Here is a 12,631-nt window from a genome sequence, read left to right as displayed (position 1 = left end):
GGGGCCAGGCCCCCCCGGCCCCCTATGTTCCTACGCCAATGTAGCTGTCACTCATATTACACTGAAATTGCATCGCCTATGGCGCGCCTACCAAGAGTCGGCTGCAGAGGATTAGCCCTGCCAAGGCTGTCCCCTGTTGGTGCTGGGTAATTAGACCGAAGTACATTAGACCGAATGAATCAATACTAAGAAAAATAGCCTATAAAAAAAATCCAAATCCAAATGCAGTTTACATCAAATGACATTCGATCACGTGTCCAAAAATAGGTCTATTTAGGCAAAAGTTTTTCAAAAATGATAGCCTTACGTGAAATCGATGAGAAAAGTCTTCGACTTTTCAAATTAATTTCACAATCCAACACAGTACACATCGGTTCGAAATCATCATCAACTCGTGCATCCAAGAACGAAAACTCATAACACCGTAGCATAAAAGTTCCTTGCCATCAGCAGCCCGCAAAAGCTGCTAATATATTGTTAAAATATTCCGAAGCCGGGCGCACATACTCGTTAATAATAAACAATCAATAAATTAATACTGATATACAATGCAACACATGCCAATTATGCCGTCGCGTTCTTTTCGGTGGTTATAAGGGCAGTTCAACGTACAACAACAGCAAGTGGCTACAAGAAGAGTTTGCAAACGATCTCACTCGCAGCATGGTTACCGATAAGAACAACGAAAGGTTCAAATCAGGAGGAAGGATGGGCCGAAGAAGAGATTCATTTATTGCCCTTATTAGGGGGGCGATTCCGCGATGAAAACGAAGCGCCTAATGAAAGACGAGTGTTTTCGGGCGATTTGATTTGAGAAGAACATTTTTGATCCTCAGTCAGTGTTGCCAGTTTGCACTTATAGATGATCAAGTTGTAGGGTGTTATATATTTTTAGTTTATTTTCCTCAGTGCACATCGTACTCCCGTGCAGTGCTTACACAAATTCTTTTTGCTGACAGATCCTGCTTTTTTCCCATTCTAATCAAGAAACATCCAGGAAGAAGCAAATCATTCTTGCCTTTTATATTTTTTCAAACGTTTTCAATTGGCATATATTCGAGTCAAATGAAAAAAAACTGCAAGGTTGAACCATTTTGCAAACTAAACAAACAGTTTCCAAAGTTTCTTACAGTTACCTTGTGACCTTCCTTCTCTCTATCAGTAAACGTTTTGAAAATTTAAAAAGACATTGTTAGAATATTTCAAAATTATGTAAACTTCAGGTTCATTATGAAAACTTCAAGTCTGACAGACTTCCTGTAAGAGCAGGTCTTCCTCAATGCAGCATTCTGGGATCAATATAGTTCAAAATGTTCATATCTGACTTACCTGAGTTACCTCAGTAATGTTAAAATATTTGTTTGCGAATGACACAGGCCTCACCGCCAAGATTAAAAGCCTGTTGTAGATCGCAAAAAAGTTTGGTTATTTTTTTCTTCACACTTGCAAAAACAAAACATTTCTTCTAATGCTTAATAAGATATTCCAACAAAAACCAAAAGAACTTTATTTGAAACCTTCAAGTAGACACGTTATCACAACGAAAGTATCCAAGGTTTATGATAGATAGAAATTAAACTTTCATAAAGCACATTGAGGGCATTCAAGTCAAATGTGAGGGATTCACACTAAATTGCAATTCATTGATAACGGCAATTCCTACAACTGATCAGTTTCTATTGACTGTTTAACGATAAACTTGCGACGATCGACACACCACCCTATTTCATACAACGGAGGCTATTAGAACTAACTTGGAGGTGATGATTTGGAGGTTATTTGGCAAGTTGGAGGTTAAAATCACCTCCAAAGACTAGCGATTTTGCGGTGAGATGATGACGTTTGATCACGAATGGAGATTGTGTGCTCAACGAAGCACAAATTTTCCACCAGATTATCACCCTTCTCGACATCATCCGTTTACTATCGCTTAGCCCAACTGCCCACAAACATTCGAAGAGATGTTGGCCCCCGGAGGCACCGAAAATTGGAACTCGGAACGTAATTTTCCCTATATGCTCCACTTCAATTAGCATAAATTAAAATACAAATTGCCTGCTCTGGAATCATAAGCGGTGCGAAAATGACTTGTTATTATTTCAGAGCGGCTCTTCCTCCCGGTATTCAACACTGGCGCTGGTTGAACGAGTGCAATCTTGGTACAAATCGGTGCGATAACCGGAGGTCCAGCTGAGCATTTTTCGTGAAGAGAGCACTTCCTCCATCCAGTGGCAATGGTCCCAATATGTGTGCTCTTCTAACGAGACGTAAATTAGTTGGACAGGGCGCTACTACTAATATTTACGACTGTCGAAGTCTACGGTTTGGACCATCTAACGTTCAAAGCTATCGAACAGCCACAACTGATAACCGGAGGCCAGTCATCGTTTAGAGTCAGTAAACTGACGCTTATACAAACGATTATCCATTGGGACTGACACCACCCGTAAAAGAGAGAAACCCTTCAATAGCATTGATGACTGGTACGATCGACGTGGAAAACTCGATGACACCTGCCCCGAAGCAAACCCGAGTTGAACTGAGAGGTCTCCTGACTAATCGCTCTTCCAAATGATCACGTGGTTTTTCCTAACAAACAAATGTTTTTTGCCTTATGAATCGAACATGAGGAAGGGAGCGAGATCGAAGTGTGCCGTGCTAAAAATCGGACGCGAAAAGTTTTCGCTGCCGTCCTAAAAATATTTTTTTTCTTGGTTTGTTCATGTATAGGTATATTTTATACAATATTTAAATGCTACTGTTTCTGTTCATTAAAGTTATAGTGAGAAGTGAAATAGTGATATGAATTGTGTGTCTTGTGCTGGGATTCCGCTGCATTTTGGCTGCCGCAGTGTATACGACGAAGCGTATTTTTCCGCCCGGAAGTTACAGACGGCACTTAATTCCAATAAATTCGGTGAGTTTGTTCCTTTTTGTATGAATCGCATTATTTTAGAAATCGGATTCGTATGCATGTTGATCGCCTTGCGAACGGTTTTATTTTTTTTTCGTAATTTTCGAAGATTTACATTTTATTCGGTATGTGCGTGCGATCGAAAGATTGTTAGCTAGCTGACAGTTCGAAGTTTTGTCTTTAACTTTTTTTTGGCACATATTAAAAGCGTGTTTTTTTTTCTTTTTTACGATCCGATGACCCTGGAGGGATCGATTCTGCTTATATTTACTTTTGAGCAGAAATATAGACCTGAATTATTGAAACTAAAGAATCGAGTACTGCATAGCACTTCTTATTCCTCATTTAATTAATTAAACATATGTGTTGTCTTTTGATTGCCGGTATTCAAAAGATTAAACTTACAACACCTAAAATACAAATGCTCTGGGTCCATTGCTAGCTTTTCAGGCGAATCCTGACCGACCTCATACCTCTCCCAACCTCCTCCTCCGTAGCACTTATGAGGGTGTCGCTGAGTCGGTGGCCTCTCGTTAAGTAGGTGCTACATTAACTTCCCTTATCCCAAGATACGGTTAAGATGGACGTGTCCAGGAATAGAAATATTCATGCTTTTGGTAATATTGTTCATGATTGGAACAAAGTTTACTCCCCAGCCTTGTTCCTGAAAGTAGTCTGGATGAGATTATCAAATGACACGAATGTTGCTAGTATCCAATCTACGAAGTATACCGTACCCGAGCAAAGTCGAATAACAACTGCATAACATAGTGATAACAAGATGTAAGCATGATTTCATTTTGTTATTTTTTGTTATCAATACGAAGACTCTTGTTATCAACGAATTTTGAGCTGTCAGATCGAGGATGCCACCGACCGGTGAATAACGTCAAATGTTTGTTATCATAATTCGATCCTTATAACTAATTGATAACATAATAAGCTATCAATGAAGGAGATTGGCTGGATAACAAAACTTGTTATCAATGTGTTTCAAATTATAACACAATGAGATATTTATATGATATATTTAGTAAAAAAAAAATGTTATCACGTTTGTTATGTTGCCTGCTTATTCAACCAAAATGGTAACAAATTGTGTTATCAAATGCTTGTTATCGGATGACACAACTTGTTATCATTTTGTACCCAACTTTGCTCGGGTAACCAGTGTTGTGAAAAACTCAATTTCTCACAAGTCACGCTTGAGATTTTTCATGCAACTCAGCAGTCAAATAATCATGGATGAGTTAGCTCACTTTTTTAACTCTTTGTCTCATGTTTCCACAGTTTACTCACACACGGCAATAATTTCTTTCGGTAGTTGTTAATAATTTCTTGTTAGTCTGGTAAAATTTTGTTAATCCTTTCTAACGTAAACAACAACATTCAGGTTTCACGAGTTTTTGACGGGTTTTGCGACTGAATCATTTTTTACGGTTTGAGTTGATTGAGTTGATTTTGCATCAAAATCTCAAGCGTGAGATTTGCGAAGCAGATTTCTAATGAGTTTGCTCTCACGGGAGAGCGTATTGATTGAGATTTTGAGTGTGAGTCTATCAACACTGACCGTAACTACGCTAACGCTAACGCTAATGCTAACGCTAGTGCTAACGCTAATGCTAACGCTAATGCTAATGCTAATGCTAATGCTAACGCTAACGCTATGAATCGAACATGAGGAAGGGAGCGATTTTAGCCCTTGTGCTGTGCGTACACAAATTCTTTCTGCTCTTGGAAGTTTTTAAAACTTCCTGATGCAATAAAGCAGTAGGGAGACTTACGGCTTCGACACCATTCGACTATTATAGGCAATTGAATTTCAAACGCCAAATACGCAGTATTTTTCTATCAAAACACATCAATGAAAACATTCAGATAATTCTTTGTTCTGGCAGCTTCCCACTGGTGAGATTTCCGAGACTGAACAAATAATTTCGCCAGAGATGTCGTCAATTCAAATAAATACGCCTCAAAATACGACTGATTTGGAGCTGCCGAAGAGGTTCACCAGCAGTTCTTATGGAAAAGTTGCCGAAGAGAATGAGGCTGCCAACAATAGTCACACTGACAAGAGATTTTTTTTTTTTTTTGAGTGACCCTCCGCTCTCCCCCATACCAAAAAGCTCATGACGAGCCCCCTGGTAATGGACACTCAATTCTCAGCCACAGGCAACACTAAATTAAGAAAACAAATATTTATAAGAGGCTGAGAATAATCAAAAATGACAACAACAGGGAGTTTGAAACAAAATAACTAAGCTAAGTGCTTCTAGTGGATTATAAATCCTTTTAAAGAAGCACGTATGAAAAAGAAAATTTTACACTACAAATACGAAATTATAAATAAATACGAATTATTATTACTAAACAGTTAAACTAATTGTTTGGAGACGATTAACTTTTTTTTGTTTTTACGACATAGTTTCAATTCAAATAAGTAAATGTGGAATTCTTCGCCGCAGGAATTCTTTAAGGTTAGTTTTGAAGGACAAGCTGTTAGTAATTTGTTGGAGATGTCTAGGTAAAACGTTATATTTCGAAGGACCAAGGAAGGAAAAACGTTTTTGACCAAAATTGGAATGCGCTCTAGATCTAGAGAGAGTATTGAATTGTCTAGTATTATGAATACGAGAAGCAATGTTGAGGGTTATGTTATGATGTAATAACGGATTGTGGAGAACATTATGAACCATTTGCAGCGTTTGCTGTTCGCAGATTCCTAAAATTGGTAAAGCGCGATGGGGTAGCTCAGTATACAAACGGACAGTTGAAAACAGGATTGGTAAATTGAAGATAATTTTGAGGCAGCGATTTTGGAGGGTTTGAAGTTTTTTGAGCTTAGATTTGCATGCTCTACCCCATGAAAGAGTAAGATAATTCAGATGAGAATGAATATGGGCATAATAAAACAGAAGTAAAGCTTTGCGTGGAAGGTAGGATACTACTCGTTTAAGGACTCCACACATTGCTGAAATTTTATTGCAGACCGTTTTAATATGTTGATCCCAAGATAATGTGCAATCAAGGGTTAGACCCAAATATTTAAAGGAATCAACTTTTTCGATAATAGCAGTACCAATAATGATGCTAGGTGTATTCGGTTGAGCTTTTCTTGGTGATCTGAAAATCATATACTTTGTTTTTTTTTCAGGTTCAAAGAAAGGAGATTGCAGGCAAAATAACTTTGAAGTAAACGCAGATCTTCACACATATTTGTTGTTATTAGTTCGGGATTTATATTAGGGTAAAACAATGCCGTATCGTCAGCAAAAAGCCTCGGAGTACCTTTCAGATTAATTTTGCATATATCATTTATGTAAATTAGAAAAAGAAGAGGCCCAATGTTGCTCCCTTGCGGAACTCCTGTAGATATTTCTTTTAGAGAACTGTTCACCCCATCAATTGATACCAACTGTTTTCTAGTGTTCAAGTAGCTACGAATAATATTATTAACGACACCTCTTATTCCATACAGATCTAGCTTGCTAAGTAATATGTTGTGGTCCAAAGTATCAAATGCCTTTTTCAAGTCAAGAAACAGAGCACCGACAAACTTTTTAGAATCAGTTTCTTCAAGAATCTTTTCGACTAGTTCTGTTATGGCTATTGAACTGCTGCACCCAGAGCGAAAACCGTATTGCATGCTGTATAATACATTATTCCTGTCGAAAAACTTCATTAAACGTGTCACCAAAAGCTTTTCAAATATTTTGTTAAATACAGATAAAGTGGATATAGGCCGATAATTATCTGCTAAACAGCGATCTCCTGATTTAAAAATTGGTATGACTTTAGCAACTTTGAGGCATTCAGGATATAAACCTGTTTCAATTATTAAGTTAAAAGAATCCGCAAGTATACGGGAAAAGGCTACAACATTGTTTTTGATTATTTTTGCCGGTATGCAGTCTGGGCCGGAACTTTTGTTCGAATTCAAGTCGTTGATAAGAAGTGTAACCTCATTTATAGAAGCAGGCTGTAGAAAACATGATTCCGAAATCGGATTTATGTACTGCAATGGGTTTTCAAGTGTAGATGGAATTTGTTGGGCCAATTTACAGCCAACTGTTGAAAAATGCTCATTAAAGGCTTCGCATACCATTTTTGCATCAGAAATGTATTGACCATTCACATTCAGTGTCAATTCGGTATTGGTTTTTGATTTTCCTAAGATAGAGTTGATATTTTTCCATAATTTTGAATGGGTGGTGTTATACAACAAGTTCTCATAATACCTCTTTTTTGTTTGCTTTTTAGCGACATCTTATTTGCTTGATATATGTTTTAGAAGTTCGGCTAGGTGAGAATCATTTGGATATTTACGACACTTTTTCAAATAGTTGTTTTTAAGTTTGATCAAAGACCACAATTCTTAATTCATCCAAGGACAATGCGTACCTTTAATATTAACCGTTTTGGACATTGTTCTAGTACAGTTTTTCAAAAGCGTATTATATTTAGCAATGATATTACTCAAACAAGTGTCAACATTGTCTATAACTCCGATGGTATCGATAAAAGACTTGAAATCTCTATGCAGTTTATCGTGATTAACTATGTTTTTCGACAGCACTACTCTATCTGAACGGAAACGTAAACCAAATTCTGACAATATGAGCGAATGATCACTAACATCATTTAAAATAGTATGGTTATATAAGCGATGGGCATCAGACATTTTACATATAACATGGTCAAGAACATTGGAACTGGCTGGTCTGGTAACAAATGAATTTGAACATAAAAAGTTATAAGATTGCAAAAGATATTTGTATTTGAGAACAACATTGTTATTTATTAGGTTAACAGGTACATTAACATCGCCAAAGATGAAACAGGGGTGACTATTACTCTTATTAAGCCAGCATTCAATGAATTCATAAAACACATTGAAGTCAAATGATGGTGGTCGATAAACACCATGAATTTCATACTTTTCCCCATTCATTTTAAGTTCAACAGATATATGATGGAATCCTCCACTAGATAGATTTTCAACAACATTATATTTTATGGTGTCTCTAATATACACAGCCAATCCACCTGACGAATTTTCCCGACTAGAAAAAATGCTATTGTAACCATTTATTTTATATAATCCAGTATTATCGGCCTTGATCCACGTTTCTCCCAGTATTATAACGTCAATAGGTACCACAAAGTGATCAATAGACAACAAAATATTATCAAACTTACTCATATCATTTATTCCACGGACATTCCACTGTAAAACACGCAAATATTTCGAAGAATTTCTTCCACAAGACACATTGAACTCATCAGTATGATTATGATAATAATTTAAAGACTTATCCATTAATAAAATTTATATTGAGACATAAACATACACACATAAGACTACTGTTACATTGAAATTGATGATGGAACAAACTAATAAACATTTTTCTTTCTCTTTGGTGATGGTGATTGGTTCATAGCGACCGAGTAAGCATTCATAATACGGTTCAAATCATCTCTGGTTTTGATTACATCGGGTTTCGAATCTTCATGCTTTTTAACAAGTATCCCTCCGCCTCTTCCAGGCCAAACAAACTTAATCTTCAGCAGTTCCTGGGACTCGCGCATTTTACGAAGAAGCTCCAATGAAAGCGGAGTCAATTCGTCCCTAATACTAACTGTAGTTGGTTTTCCATTTACTAAAAAGTTTTCATTAATGTTAGTTGACACAATTTTACCAAACTCTCTTTTCTTGGACAGAACCATTTCTTTAACACTCACATCTTTAAATTCGATTTGTATTGGAATCATCACATTAGATTTATTGCTGACAAACAACCTAGTGGCTGATACTATCGAGTCATGTTCTATTTGCGCTCCGACTTGAGCGATAGTATTATGGACAGTAGCTAAAACGTTTTCATTTTGTATACATGGGAGCCCTAGCAGAACAGCATTTTTTGAAATAGCTTTGCGGTCAGATTTATCTACATTCGCTTCCAACTGATGGACAAAACTGGTTAGTTTTGAATGAGATTCAGTTAGTTCATTGATACGTTGCTTTAAACATTCATTTTCTGCTTTGAGATCTTTGAAGTCTGACACAATGTCATAAAACTTCGCAGACAAAAAATCTTGTGATTTTTCAATGGCTGTAGTTACAGACCGAACCTCATTTTTAACGTTAACCATTTGATCAGCTACGACGCTCGATACCGTTGCTTTAAGCTCAGATGTTAAAGAACTAATCATCGACGAATGGTTCGTCTGCATGTCCACAATCCGTTTGTAAATTTCTGAGCAACTAGTGGTGCAGAAATACATATTTGCTCTCACCGGATTTATTGCGCTTCCAATAATGTTTCTACATTTGAAATGAGCAGAAGAGAAACAGTACATGCATGTAATGAGTTTGTTTCTCTCTGGTTCTTGTTTTTTGCATACGACACAGCAGATCGGTTCGTTATCCATGTTAATATACGTATCAGAGGCAAGGCTGCAAGATAAAAAAAACAGATATTCAACAGAACGAAACAAGGACAACCTAAAAGCTCAACAAATTGTTTCACTATTACGTTAAATCAATATTACGAAGTACAGAAGCAGTCAAGAAAATTCAAATAAATATATTTAATATGAATTGCGTACTGATAAGGTGATCATTCATTGACGGATCTTGCGAGCATGTTATTCTAGCAAATACCTCGTTCAGTTTATGACTAGATTACTAATATATGCATGGGCTTTGAGAGCACAACCGCGTAAGGAACCACTGGTGAACCAACAAGTGTGTGCAGATCCAATAAACTGAAGGCAATGAGAGAGCGACTCACAACACCACAACCAACAACAGCAACAGCAACAACAACGAGGGATTCAAGCAAATGTTACAAGATCAAATTTGTAGCCTATTTGTATCACTAATCGATGGAGGAACATTCAACCAAGGATTCCAGCACTACTTGCGCCAGATTCAATCCACATGCCTGTTTTTCGGTTTTTTGTGTTAAATCAATCGTTTTTTCGTCCACAGTATTATCTGTATGTACCCGAGTTGTCTGAGCACAACTGTGTACAGCGAAAAGACCGTTGCCTACCACGATCGAACCAGCAATGTGTACAAAGTGACGTACTAGACTAGCTTTTCGGTGTATGCTAAATCAGTCGCTTTTCCGACCACAGCCTCCTCTTGTATATACCCAAGTTGTCTGAGCACAACCGTGTACAACAAGAAGGCCCTTGCCTGCCACGACCGAACCAACAATGTGTGCAAATTGACGTACTAGACTAATTTTTCAGTGTATGCTAAATCAATCGCTTTTCTGACCACAGCCTACTCTTGTATGTACCCAAGTTGTCTGAGCACAACTGTGTACAGCGAGAAAGGCCCTTGCCTGCCACGATCGAACCACAATGTGTGTAAAATACGTACTTGACTGACACGAGATAATCATCTAACAGTTTTTGCGCCACAGAACCAAACAATTGGTGAATGATTCACATCACATCAACAGCGTAGGCAACAGCAGCAGCAATAGTAACGTACAAACGTTGTAACGTTTCTTCCCGGTGGGACCACAAAAACCTCCAGCAAAACAACGAATGCCCGAAACAATAAAAATCTCGTTGGAAAAATCTCAGCTTAAGCGCCAATCCAAAAGTTGGATTGCCGAAATTTCGCTTTAGGATGCCCGCTAGCTGTCGGCCAGTCGTAGGTCCGACCACACTCGATTCTATAGAGAAATTTGCTCAAAACACCGTCGCACATAAAAATCAAAATCCAATCACTTCTTGAGAAAAACTACTGTATTAACCGAAAGTGTTCTCACCCACATCAACTATTGCTTATATTGGCCAATTTTAACGAAAAATAACTGTAATGCTAATTCACAATTTTGATCTTATCGTACTAGGTGATACTGATACTACGCGCAAACCATTTGCCAGGAAAATCAAGAGTTCGTGCACAAATACTGGCTTTTCATTTCTTCATGCATGCATTTTCACTTATCTGTTTCACCGACCACCTATCCGCCCTGGGCAGGAACCGGCAGCAACCACATCCAACGATGTTCTGCTCTGGTCAGCCGCTTAGAAGTCGGATCGTAAATCGTGCAATAAAACCGACTGCGATTAGGCACTGTTTAAAGAGGTCACAATTACTACACATTTTTGGTCCTTTTTCCAGCCTGACTTACGTCGGTTGTCGACACGTGCACAAAATCACTTCTCCCTCCACATGCAATACAGCTGAGCAAATCCGATGCAGTCGAAATGCGCCCAAATATCGGTGGACACCGGTGGGGTGGCAACTGTATAAGAATATTTTTTTCAGTAACTCTTCTTCTGGTTTCATTGCAATGAAAATTACAGATTGAAAACCAGGCCCTTAGCGAATTAATCCACCTCGGTGCCGTCGGCTTGATTGTGCTCTGCTCCGCAGGCTGGTTGGCGTTCGACTGGACGAACTGCGTCTCTGGTCAGCTTGCGCACGGTTGCTGGACACACAACCACTTCTGCTTCGCAGGTAGGGTTTTCTGCTCTGGCTGGAGACTTCTGGATCGAACTGATCTTCGTCACGGGTTTGCACAAAATACTCATGGTTTGCGTATTTGCAGCCTCTATTTATATTAATTGCGCGGAGGCTTTTCTAGCTTAATAGTTTCTGGTTGGTAGGAACACTTGTAAGCAACGAGCCAATCAGAGTCAAGCAAATGTTGCGCACAGTGCTTGGAACAATTATCGTTACAACGTGATTCATGTATATTGGTAAGTCGATTTCTTAATGTTGATTGGAAAATGATGCAGCGAACGCTCTATCAATTAACAGACCAGCTTGAATTTATTTTTGAATTAAATAACAGAAAACTTGCACACTAACATCAACTTAACAAATATTGCGATATAACGTACTAGAATGTTAACAAGGCTGCTATGTCGTCACAAAACTCACACAAGGAAGAATCACCACAACAGTGAGCTATTGAACAACTATGAGAAATCTACAATATATCTGGATACTATCAAGCTGCCATACTTCGATAAGGTATTGATCACAAATTAATATTGGCTTTTACTTAGCAGTAGCTTTTGCTTACCGTTGGATTTTAGTATAGATTTGAACAGTAATTACTTATCTTCACAACGAATCACATACACAGAATTAATAATAAGCTTGCACAGGATAACAGTTAAAATAAGTTGGAGTTAAGTTACACAATATGTTAACCGTCTCAAACAGTGTTGCCAGTGATGTTCGTAGAGTTATAAAAACGTTTCCAAAAGCATTTTGACAAGTCTGTCGGTGTGAATCGATAGAGAATTGAGCAATGCATAAATATAAACAGACAAACACTGACTTTGTCTGCTGATGTCCGAGAAAATTTCAGAAGAAGCGCGGCATCGGCTTAGATTGCCGAGAATACGTAAGTTCCCCTATGTCTCAGAGCTACAAAAAATATTTTTTTTTTGCAATTTTTCATTGTAATAGGCTGTTTCTCATCACGCCATTCTGTCATGAAACGGCCTACTTTCCTGTACTGAAGTTTACAGTGCGGGAATAGTCATTATGCAACTGAAATCACTGCTGTAATGATTCATTATGCAACGCTTTCTCATTACGCAACTGTTTTGAGTTGCGAAATGAATCATAACACAACAATTTTTCAGAAATTGTAAAATAATGGTTAATGCATTCCGATATAATTTCTGATACCCTCGGTCTTCTACGAAATTGTAAAAAAAAGTTGTACGTAA

The 12,631-nt window shown here is 37.9% G+C and overlaps 1 protein-coding gene across 1 annotated transcript in view; it reads left to right on the top strand.

The window, feature by feature from the left end:
• Nucleotides 1–2,814: 2,814 nt before the first annotated feature.
• LOC5578271 (pyridoxal phosphate homeostasis protein) overlaps nt 2,815–12,631 on the top strand; it is a 33,145-nt gene continuing 23,328 nt past the window's right edge. The window contains exon 1 of the mRNA XM_021837250.1: nt 2,815–2,917. The gene's annotated coding sequence lies outside the window, so the exon portion shown is untranslated. The remainder of the gene's footprint in view (nt 2,918–12,631) is intronic.

Source organism: Aedes aegypti, chromosome 1 (genome assembly GCF_002204515.2).
Source record: "Aedes aegypti strain LVP_AGWG chromosome 1, AaegL5.0 Primary Assembly, whole genome shotgun sequence".
NCBI classification, from domain to species: domain Eukaryota; kingdom Metazoa; phylum Arthropoda; class Insecta; order Diptera; family Culicidae; genus Aedes; species Aedes aegypti.
The sequence above is the reverse complement of the archived record's forward strand: the minus strand, read 5'-3'. Positions and strand labels throughout refer to the sequence as shown.